This window comes from Lupinus angustifolius, chromosome LG05, assembly GCF_001865875.1.
Source record: "Lupinus angustifolius cultivar Tanjil chromosome LG05, LupAngTanjil_v1.0, whole genome shotgun sequence".
Taxonomy (NCBI): domain Eukaryota; kingdom Viridiplantae; phylum Streptophyta; class Magnoliopsida; order Fabales; family Fabaceae; genus Lupinus; species Lupinus angustifolius.
In genome coordinates this window covers 15375670-15386520 of record NC_032013.1, presented here as the reverse complement: position 1 = coordinate 15386520, position 10851 = coordinate 15375670, and the positions used below count along the sequence as shown (strand labels likewise).

General features: G+C 33.9%; 1 pseudogene; it reads left to right on the top strand.

Annotated features, from left to right (window-relative positions):
- The window catches only part of LOC109347017, a 7292-nt pseudogene continuing 5467 nt past the window's right edge, over window positions 9027-10851 (top strand).

The window sequence follows — 10851 nt, the reverse complement described above, 5'->3', positions numbered from 1 at the left end:
ATTTTTTAGCATATCTCTTAAATGCTTATGTTTTATTTTAGATTAATGTTCATTGTGTATAAATATTTGAATATATTTTTAGCATTCAAATATTGTATAATTAAATGTTATTTATTTGATTATGTTTTAGCTAATAATCATTGTATGAAAATAACTCATAAATTAAAAACACACTAAGTTAGGATATGACAGATATTTTTTCTGATAAATTTAATCAAAATAATAAAAGAGTCTAATAATTGATTTGTTATATTACTAATTAAAAAATATATATTTTTCATGAATATATATACCATTGTTATCTTTTAATTAAATAATATAATGATAGTAATTAAATACATGTGACCCGTACATTCGCATTATATTAGAGAAGCCAAGCCAACATTGAAGCCATGTCTCTAACGATAGTAAATTGTTTGTAGGTTTTAAATATTAGAGTCTTTTAATAATCAAGGAGATCATTCCTCTTGAAGAAAAAAGACAATTCTTCTTTTTGAAGACAGAACTAACATGCTTTCTATCGAAGAGGAAACCAATCAACAAAGAAAAGAGGAGTGCACATAGCAAATTAGTTGCTTTGTTTGAAAAGACTTTTTGTGGAATAATTTTGAAGTAGTTGATTGTGCAATATTTATTAGGATTTAGTGTATATCCCACTCTACTACATAGTGGAAAGTAGGGGGTAAATGTTTGGTTTTTTGTTGCAATTTAGTAATAATTGAACTAAACACAAATACTGTTGGTTCATCTCAATTAACTATAAACTTTATTTGTAGGAATTGAACTACATGAATAGTTTGGTTTGGTTATGTGATTTTCCACTTTTAAAAAAAATCATACATAAATTAAAAGTTCAAAATATATTACAAAATGAAATAATTGTTAAGAAATATAAGTCATAAATAAATGAGTAAACAAATTGAAACTCATAACTACTTGTTTGTAATATATATATATATATATATATATATATATATATATATATATATATATATATATATATATATATATATATATATATATATATATATATATATATATATTACAAACAAGTAGTTATGAGTTTCAATTTGTTTACTCATTTATTTATGACTTATATTTCTTAACAATTATTTCATTTTGTAATATATTTTGAACTTTTAATTTATGTATGATTTTTTTTAAAAGTGGAAAATCACATAACCAAACCAAACTATTCATGTAGTTCAATTCCTACAAATAAAGTTTATAGTTAATTGAGATGAACCAACAGTATTTGTGTTTAGTTCAATTATTACTAAATTGCAACAAAAAACCAAACATTTACCCCCTACTTTCCACTATGTAGTAGAGTGGGATATACACTAAATCCTAATAAATATTGCACAATCAACTACTTCAAAATTATTCCACAAAAAGTCTTTTCAAACAAAGCAACTAATTTGCTATGTGCACTCCTCTTTTCTTTGTTGATTGGTTTCCTCTTCGATAGAAAGCATGTTAGTTCTGTCTTCAAAAAGAAGAATTGTCTTTTTTCTTCAAGAGGAATGATCTCCTTGATTATTAAAAGACTCTAATATTTAAAACCTACAAACAATTTACTATCGTTAGAGACATGGCTTCAATGTTGGCTTGGCTTCTCTAATTTGCTTCAATAAATGCAATATAGTTGTTAGTTTATCTCTAACATGCTTGAGCAGTGCTTTATAGCTGTGCATTGACGAGAAGTGGATTTGAAGACATGCTTTTGCATTGGGTAGGGAATATTTTCAGTTTTGGATTTTGTCCATCAGTTCAAGGAAGTAAATCACTTGATTATTATCCTTAACCAAATAATAAGATTTCTTTGGAGTTTTAACCTTTTGACCTCCTGATATCCATGTAAGCGAGATATCCGAAAATATCAACTTGAAGGGACATCATATAAATATACTTGTTGGTTTCATGTTCCTTTTGGAGGAGTCCTAGTGCACTGGCACAAGCCATTATACAGACTTATAGGACTTCAACAAATAAGTGGAGGTGTGCAATTTGTGACATTCTTCAGAATGTTGGAGGACTTCAATAAACATATAGAGTTTACTCGAGTCACAACTCTGTCTTGTGATCAGATCGATCTTATGGCAGTCTCACCTCTTTGACTTTTTTAGAAAGTTGGTCTTTAAAATTAGACAAGTAATTATTTTTTCTTTATATAATTAAGACTATATAGTAAATAGAGAGGTCAACAATCAACTTAAAGTTAACATTTCTTTAATGTATAGTTTTCATCATAAACACGGTTAACATATGCTATACATTTCATTTACTTATTTACTTAACAGTCTCCTCTTTTTTACCATGGCAAACATTAATATGATTTAATAAACCTTCAAAAAATCTGCATATAAAATTATAATATCAAAAGCATGTGATACATAATGGCGAAATGATTAAGAATATGTCTATGTATGCGTATATAGATAAGAACATGTGCTCTTAGATAGTTATTCATAAGATATCATATTGTATAACGCTAAATCAATGCAATGAACAAGTTAAAGATCTATTCTTATATTTATGTTGGAAGACTACGATCAGGAGCCTCCAACCACCGGAGAGTTTTATTGTTATCAGGGCATGGGAAGAGCGAAGAGCAACAAATGAGACATCATGTCTTGAACGAAAACCTTAAGGCATTAATTCTAGGGAGGGGATCCACTTACTTCAAGAGTAAGTTTAAAATTTTACTTCATATCTTAGTCATCAATTCTAGGGAAATCCAATGGTTTGAATCAGTGAATAGATCTAAATCATTCGATTTCCCTGTAATTGATAAGCATTTTCCACTTATAAACTTTTTTTACTCAAACCCTCATATCTAATGTGAGACTTCACATCTGAATAAACCCAACAATTTTATGTTTTCATCAAAAAGGCAATGATGAAGAAAAGATAGTGAAATAGTGAACACGGTAGCTAAAAGATTAAATTATTGTTGAGATATATCTTAGCATTTTAGATTAATATTGTATTGGATTAGTAATTAATTTAAATTACTTACCTTTTGCATAATAAATAATCATTATAAATTCAATTTTTACGATTAAAATATGTGAAATAGATTAGTTAGATAAAACTAAGTCTCTTGTATTTTTTATTTAATAGGTTGGTTAATTTCTTTGTAATGCAATTCAAATTCAATTCATTCATCCAATCAATGAAATACACAATCACTTTTTGCTCTTTAATTTCAAATATGTGTCACAACAATGTATCTATTTCTCATACATTTTCCTTCTCCTTATTTTCTTCTCCTCCTCAAATGTTCCTAATGGCAGAGGATATGTTCTTGGTGGAAGTAGAACTATCAATGTTCGCTTCTATAGTAGAGCATATCCTGACTTCTTCACAAAGTCTGATTTGACGTGTTGACATGAGGCAAATTGTGAAAGACATTGTAACTATTTAATATGGCAACCATTGCCATATTCTTCAATAAGTTTCTTTCTCTTCTCCTTCTTTATCATTTTCTTTTACAATCTTCATATTCTCTATCTCTCTCCATTCTTCTTGATATTCTTGAGGCAAATATTATCCATATTTCATCATATTTTTCTCTTGTTATCTTGAGCAAAAAATTGCTAATATTTCATCATATTCTTCTACTCGTATTTCATCATATTCTTATCTTGTTATTATTGAGAAAATATTGCTCAGATTTCATCGTATTCTTCTATTGTTATTCTTGGAGCAATTCATCACATTCTTCTCTTGTTATTCTTGAACCTGTATTGTTCATATTTTATCATATTCAAGATTTCTTTCATCTTTTGCTAACAAACTAATATGATATTCTTGAGCAATAATATCATTTCTTCTTCTTTCTATTATGTTAGTTCTTGGTGAACAATATTATTACTTTCAATTTCAAGCCAAGATTTAATCTCACGCTGACAACCATTCCTCAAGCTTTTCTACTATTTCTTTTCTACTAAAAGCTTCCTCTTTTACTTGGACAATTTGAAGTTAAATTTGTTCAAGCACGGAAACACGGTCCACTTATCTAGACTTTATAGCTTCAATAATGTGTATCCATTAAGTTCCACAACTCCAACATTGTTGGTGCAATATTTTGGAAACTTCTCCATCCAATAATCTTTTGTCCAAGCTAGTAGTTGTCAACATCCATCTCCAACTGGAGAGGGGGAGTGTTGAAATATATTTTAGTATTTTGAGTTAATATTGTATTGGGTTATTAATTAGTTTAAATTCACTTACCTTTTGCATAACAAACAATCATTGTAAATTCAATTTCCATGATTAAAACATGCGTAAAAATATATTAATTAGGTGGTAGGAGGTAGGGGGAGTTAAATCTCTTGTATTTTCTATATAATAGGTTGATTAATTTCTTTGTAATCCAATTCAATATTCAATTCATTCAAATCATCCATTCAATCAATGAAATATACAATCATTTTCTTGTTATTTGATTTCTAATATATATAGTTCAACACCATGTCATAATTAATATGAATATGAGTATTTCCAAGAAGGTTATAGTGCTTAAAAAAGCACATATAAGCAAGGTAACATATAAGAAAGCTTGCATCAGAACTAAAAATTGATTGATCATGTAGTTATCTCATAAAGGCATGTTATTAGAGAAGAAGATGATGAATAGTAAAAATGCTTTCATTGAGTAAGTTGTATCTCTACAAGGATTGATACTTTATACAAAAGCTAAAAGAGTAAAAATAGAATAACTACTATATCTGACTTAACTACCAGGAAATCCTATAAAGGGAAAATGGGTTCAACCCAATAACTAGAGACCGGCCCAATAACGGCCCAATCTTGATACACGGTCATGACACACACAAGGACAAAAAATACACTGTCAGAAAGAACAGTGCTCCAATCACGATGCCCCAAGTGGCAAGCTTCTTCGGTCAAACATGAGCCAAGAGGAGGAAACCACAAGCCAAATTTTAACACCCATTCAAGTTGGGCGGTGGATATCAAGAAGCCTCAACTTGGACATAAAACTGTGGAAGGAAGTGGAGTTGTAGAGGCTTTGTAAACACATCAACTAGTTGTTGATTGGAAGAAGATGAATGAGATTCTATTTAATCTTTTCACGAATGACATCACAATCAATCTCAATATGCTTAGTACGCTCATGAAAAACAAGATTATGAGCTAGGTAGGTGGAAGATCTATTGTCACAAGAAACTGATGTAGGACTCTGGAGAGGAACTTGTAGATTGGCAAAGAAGTACTTCAACTATTGTATTTCACAAGCAATACTTCCAAGTTCCCTATACTCAGCTTCAAAAGAAGAACGACTCACTATGTTTTGTTTTTTTTTCTTCCATGAGATGAGTTAGTATCCAAGGAAGATACAAAATCTCACAAATATTTCCTAGTATCTAGACAACTGGCCCAATCTGAGTCTGCAAAACCAAACAACTTGAGAGTTGATTGGCTCGAAAAATGAAGACCCTGAGCTGATGAGGCTTTGAGATAGTGTAGCACTTGAAGGGAAGCCTTATAGTGGACATCTATTGGTTTATTCATAAAAAGACTCAACTGTTGAACAACATATGAGATATCAGGCCTAGAGATGGTCAAGTATAGAAGCCTACCCACCATTCTTTTGTAGCAAGTTGGGTCTGAAAAAAGGCTGTCCTTGTTCCATCTGAAGTTTGATGGATGGATCAAAGGGAGTATTGGCAGCTTTAGAGGCAAGGCAATCTGAATCCTCAAGAAGAGATAGAGTGTACTTTCTTTGATTTAAGTGGATTCCATGTTTTGACTTAGCTATTTCAAGACCTAGAAAGTACTTGAGGGATCCTAAATCCATGATCTTGAAAGATTAATTCAAGATGTGCTTGACATTGTTGATCTCAAGTAAGTTTTTTCCAGTTAAAATTAGATCATCCACATATACCAAAATGCTCTGAAAGAATCGGGATTTCCTTTTGTAAACAATGTCTGATCAGCTTGAGAATGAGTGTAGCCAAGAGAAATGAGCTTGTTGGAGAGGGTAGTGTGTCATTCCCTACTTGGTTAAACCCATAAAGAGATTTATGTAGCTTACATACCATGTGAGGATTAGGGAGATGTAGCCCATGAGGTGGAACCATGTACACCTCTTCATGAAGATAACCATGAAGGAAGACATTATTGATGTCTAATTGTTCCAAATGCCATGATTTAACAGAGAAAAAGATGATGAATAATAGAAATGCTTTCATTTAGTAAGTTGTATCTCTTCAAGGATTGGTACTTTATGACAAAACTAAAAGAGGAAAAACATAATAATTACTATAATTGCCTTAACAACCAGAAAAGCCTATAAAGGGAAATTGGGTTCAACTCGATAACTAGAGACAAACCCAATAACGACCCAATCTTGATACACGGTCATGGCACATACAAGGATAAAAAAGTACACGGTTAGAAAGAAGAGTGTTTCGGTCACCATGTACCAAGAGGCAAGCTTCTTCGGTCAAACACAAGCCAAGAGGAGGAAACCACGAGCCAAACTTTAACATTATCTTATGTATAAAGTATCATAGTAAACTCGAAATGCAACAAAGATTACTTGTTTTTTGGATCAGTTATTTATAACAATCAAGTTTTTAAAAGGTATGCTACAAAATTAGATAAGCAAAAATGTACCTTTTCCCTGTTGTACACTATGGTCATCTAGAGAAACACTAGTGTGATTTCTCCCCCCAAATACCTTAGTGGTGAGAATGTTTTAAGAGTTGTTTTTTAAAATTTGTCTATTCTTCTCCCAAGGTTGTATTTGATTTAACTAATCAAATCAATTTGGATAAACAGACAATCCCTGAATTACATTGATTAGACGAGATATATTTCATTCAGACTTGTTTGATTCTTTCTTTAAATTTCAAGAATGCTTTTGATTTTCTTTAGGAATGATTTTACATTAATTTATCCTTACTTAGAATTTGGTCTTTCTAATTTTAAATTTTCTAAATAAAGTATATAAATATTTAGAATATCAATGCACACAATAGAAAAATAGTATAAGAACAATATGAAATAATAAATGATGAAATTAAATAATGATACTTGTATTAATCTAATGTTTGCCAATTTATAGTAAGTTACACTTACGAAGAGAATTCCTAAGATTTGTTCATATGAAGAAGAATTAAATTCACTTTATTCTCTAAAGCTAACCTAGCTTCTCTTTCTTTACCTAACTCCTTGTTGGATTTTGCTATCTCTTCTTTGCTTTATGCTAACTCTCTATTACTTTTGTCACGCTCAATCATTAATTGACCAATACAAGAGAAAAGACAATTTAATCTATTTTAATACTTTTTAAAAATAACTTAAAATCATAGTCGTTAAAGAGTTTTTTTTACCACATGTTGCGATCTCCATCTGGATTCTGCAATACCAGGGAGGATCTGCATCCCTTATCAACATAACTTGCTTACTTTTTACCAGACAATCAACATAACTTGCTTACTTTTTACCAGACAAAGTAAACAACTAAGTCAAAGCCAAGATTGATGGTGAGGCATGAATGTTGAAGTACTTTCTCTAAGATAGAGATTGGTAATGTTAGATTGAGGGAAATGAACGAAGATGAAAACTACTAGATGGATGAAAGATATGAGATCTACTAAGAGCATAGTTGATAAGATCGTGATTTACCTTGTGGGATCACTTGATCTTGCATTTTTTAGGAAGCTAGCGAGTCATAAGTCTGCTAAAATTATGATGCTACCGGAACTCATGAAATCGCTGGGGAAAATCGTAAAATCGTGAAATCAACGATGAACCGAAGAAGGAAGGAGGATTAGAGAGGAAGAAACAATGGTGGCACGAATCTTGTGGTTTATTATACCAAATCTGGAACATAGAAAGAGGAAGAAAGGTTGAAGAAGAACAATGTTGTTGGCTTATTGCAGAAGGAGAGAAGAAGGCGCTAGAAAAAGACAAAAGGACCACACAAAACCTAAACCCTAAAATCACTTCAGATTCTATTGGGTTAAGTGAATGGGGCTTTTTAGTCCAATGATTTTTTTCATTTCTTTCAAAAATAGTGGGCTTACTAAGAACAACTTGACTACTATCAACAAGTTATTATTAATTAAAAAAATGTTCTATTTTTTAAAGTGACATACATGTTTTCTCCTAATTGGGCTTATTTAATAACCTAATTTTAATCTTTGAAGTAGTCTTTAATTTTAATTTAGTCCATAAATTTTGTAAAATTAATTTAATCCATTTAAATATAATATATATGTTTATAATTGTTTTTATGTCTATGTATGTTCATAATGATTTTTTTCTTAATATTTGTAGGATATATCTTTTGATCTGTGTTACAATCATACTTTTACTTGTTTACTTTTCTCTTCCAATCTTACGTACGATCTCTGTAACGCCCCGAAAAATACTTCTCAAAACATTGCGGATGCGGAAAAATGGGTAAATTTTTTTTTTGAAATGGTGATGTATAAATTGTTTCCTTTTAAAACCTTCCTTTTCCGGGACATCACTTTAAGTAACTCGAATGCGGAAAATCAACTTATCGTTATCGAATGATAACTTAACCTGATTCACAATTTCCTGAATAACACAATGCATATAATTAGTTAAGTCATAATTAGTTCATACAAACTACATCATCAAAGGCGGAATCTACATCGCCACTACATGTACAAAATCACTAGATACACAACCCCCCATCAAAAACCAAAAAGAGGACAACGATTGGCCCCCAAGCTGACTCAAAAGATTCCAAGAATGCTGGACCCCTCACTCGGGTCCTCCTCCTCTTCTGAGTCCGACACGAGGTTGATCACCTCCACCGAACTCTCCACATTTACGAGCTCAATAACCTCGTCCTCTTCCTCTTCTTCCTCCACTTCGTTATGCCACAACCCAGCGGTATAATTTGATGGAGATGACATTCTCAGACTCGGAGTCTTCTTGCAAGGACCTCCTCCAAGAACCCGGCTCCTCTGGGCTCTGCTGGATGACGGAGCATCCAAACAATCCGCCCACGTCCTATGACTGTGGGAGGGAACCGCGCCATCACTCCTGACTGGCGGGTGTTAGGTCCAACGTCTGGAGGCATCATACCCGCTGGCGGCAAGGTGAAAGAAGCGTCGATGTAAGCGTCAGGGTGGGGGATCATCATCGATGACCCGTTGCACTCCATGTGCAACGACAGACCGCAGGGGCCTGTGTATGTGTATCGGTGCCCATCACTGACCCATTGTCCCGCGGGGGACATCGTGAAGTGATAGCCGCGAATGTGGGTGTTGTTGTTGGCCATCTGCATATCTAACATATACAAAACAAGAACAATACAACAGAGAGAGTAAGACATCTAATGAACATAAATTCATTGACGGCATGGACTTACTCAGAATATCACACTCAGACATAAAATATATTTAAACATATAATTCATCATTTATTATCGACATCATGAAGTAATACATAACTTACCAGTTATTCCAAAAATGTATGCATGATATGTCATGATCATCCACCTTACACCAATATCCATCCAACATCCTAATCGGAAATAATCGAGAGTACAGGTCCCGTACCAAGCCGTTTTGTACCACCCGAAATAACATATCCTCGCAAGGAATTAAAAATAGATCGATCGGTTCCCTCAGGAACAGTCCTACCCGGACCTAGGTCGTACAAACGCTTTCTGGGCATCCCTCTCATCGATCTCGAATGCAATCCAGGGGTTGTCAGAGATTGCCTAGTTTGGCCTGTGAGAACTGTCCGATCCAACAGGGTACCTCCCCAGGAATACAAGGGACTCGTCTCACCCAGACTCTCCCTCAAGACAATGTTGGCGAATCACCGTCCAATCAGTGCCGTCCCTGCTTACTTCACGGTGCTCGAAGACGTCCCGTCATTTCCTCTCCACTACTTCATGGTCACAATGCAATGCATTCTTAATCAGAATCAAATGCAAATGTATTAATCAAACACATGATCGGCCCATCCTTAAGCCATCTCCCGACAAGGAATGCTTCTCGTGGGACCCGATAGTACGTCAACCGTACATGCTCCAAGTAACATCTCAATCACAACAACCCATCACCGAATACTCCTGGACGGTCACATGACCAAGCCTCTTACGGTCGGTCGATCGTTGTTCAGTGATTTCATGTATCCTTACTAGGGTACCCCCTAATTCACGACCTTAAGTCGGATACTTGCCCAACAAGGCATAAACATAAACAATGCTTTCATACCTTTGTGGAGTCATGCTTCACATCTAAGCCATGATCTCATTCCACAATCTTTATATCACAACACACCCTACCCGGGTTCATCACATGGTTCACGACATCATTTTATTCTAATCGTCCCACACCGTCCCTCGCCCAAGCGGGGACTAGTCGCTCAAGTGCCAATTCGTCTTTAAATCTCAAATAAACTGATGCTTTCCTCGCCAGGCGAAGGTATTATCGCCCAAGCGAGGTTTCTTCTCGCCCAGGCGAGAGAGTTCTAGAAACTCATTAAATTCTGGATTTTTTATTTTTATTTTTATTTTTTGCCGAAGCGGGTTTTTGCTCGACCAAACGACGCCTTGCTCGCCCGGTCGACACTTTGCTAGCCCGGGAGATTTTTTTTTTTCGCCGAAGCGGGTTTTTGCTCGCCCGATCGGGCTTTTGCTCGCTCAGGCGGACTTTTGCTCGCCTGGGCTCGCCCAAGCAACAGGGACTTGGACAAAATGCCAATTTTAGCCCTTTTTGACAATCGAAACACATTTAAACATGGTTTTTCAAACACCTACTTGCACCCAGAAAAGTTCCCAACGACATTCATATACAATATTCAACACATTTCATCAACAATCAT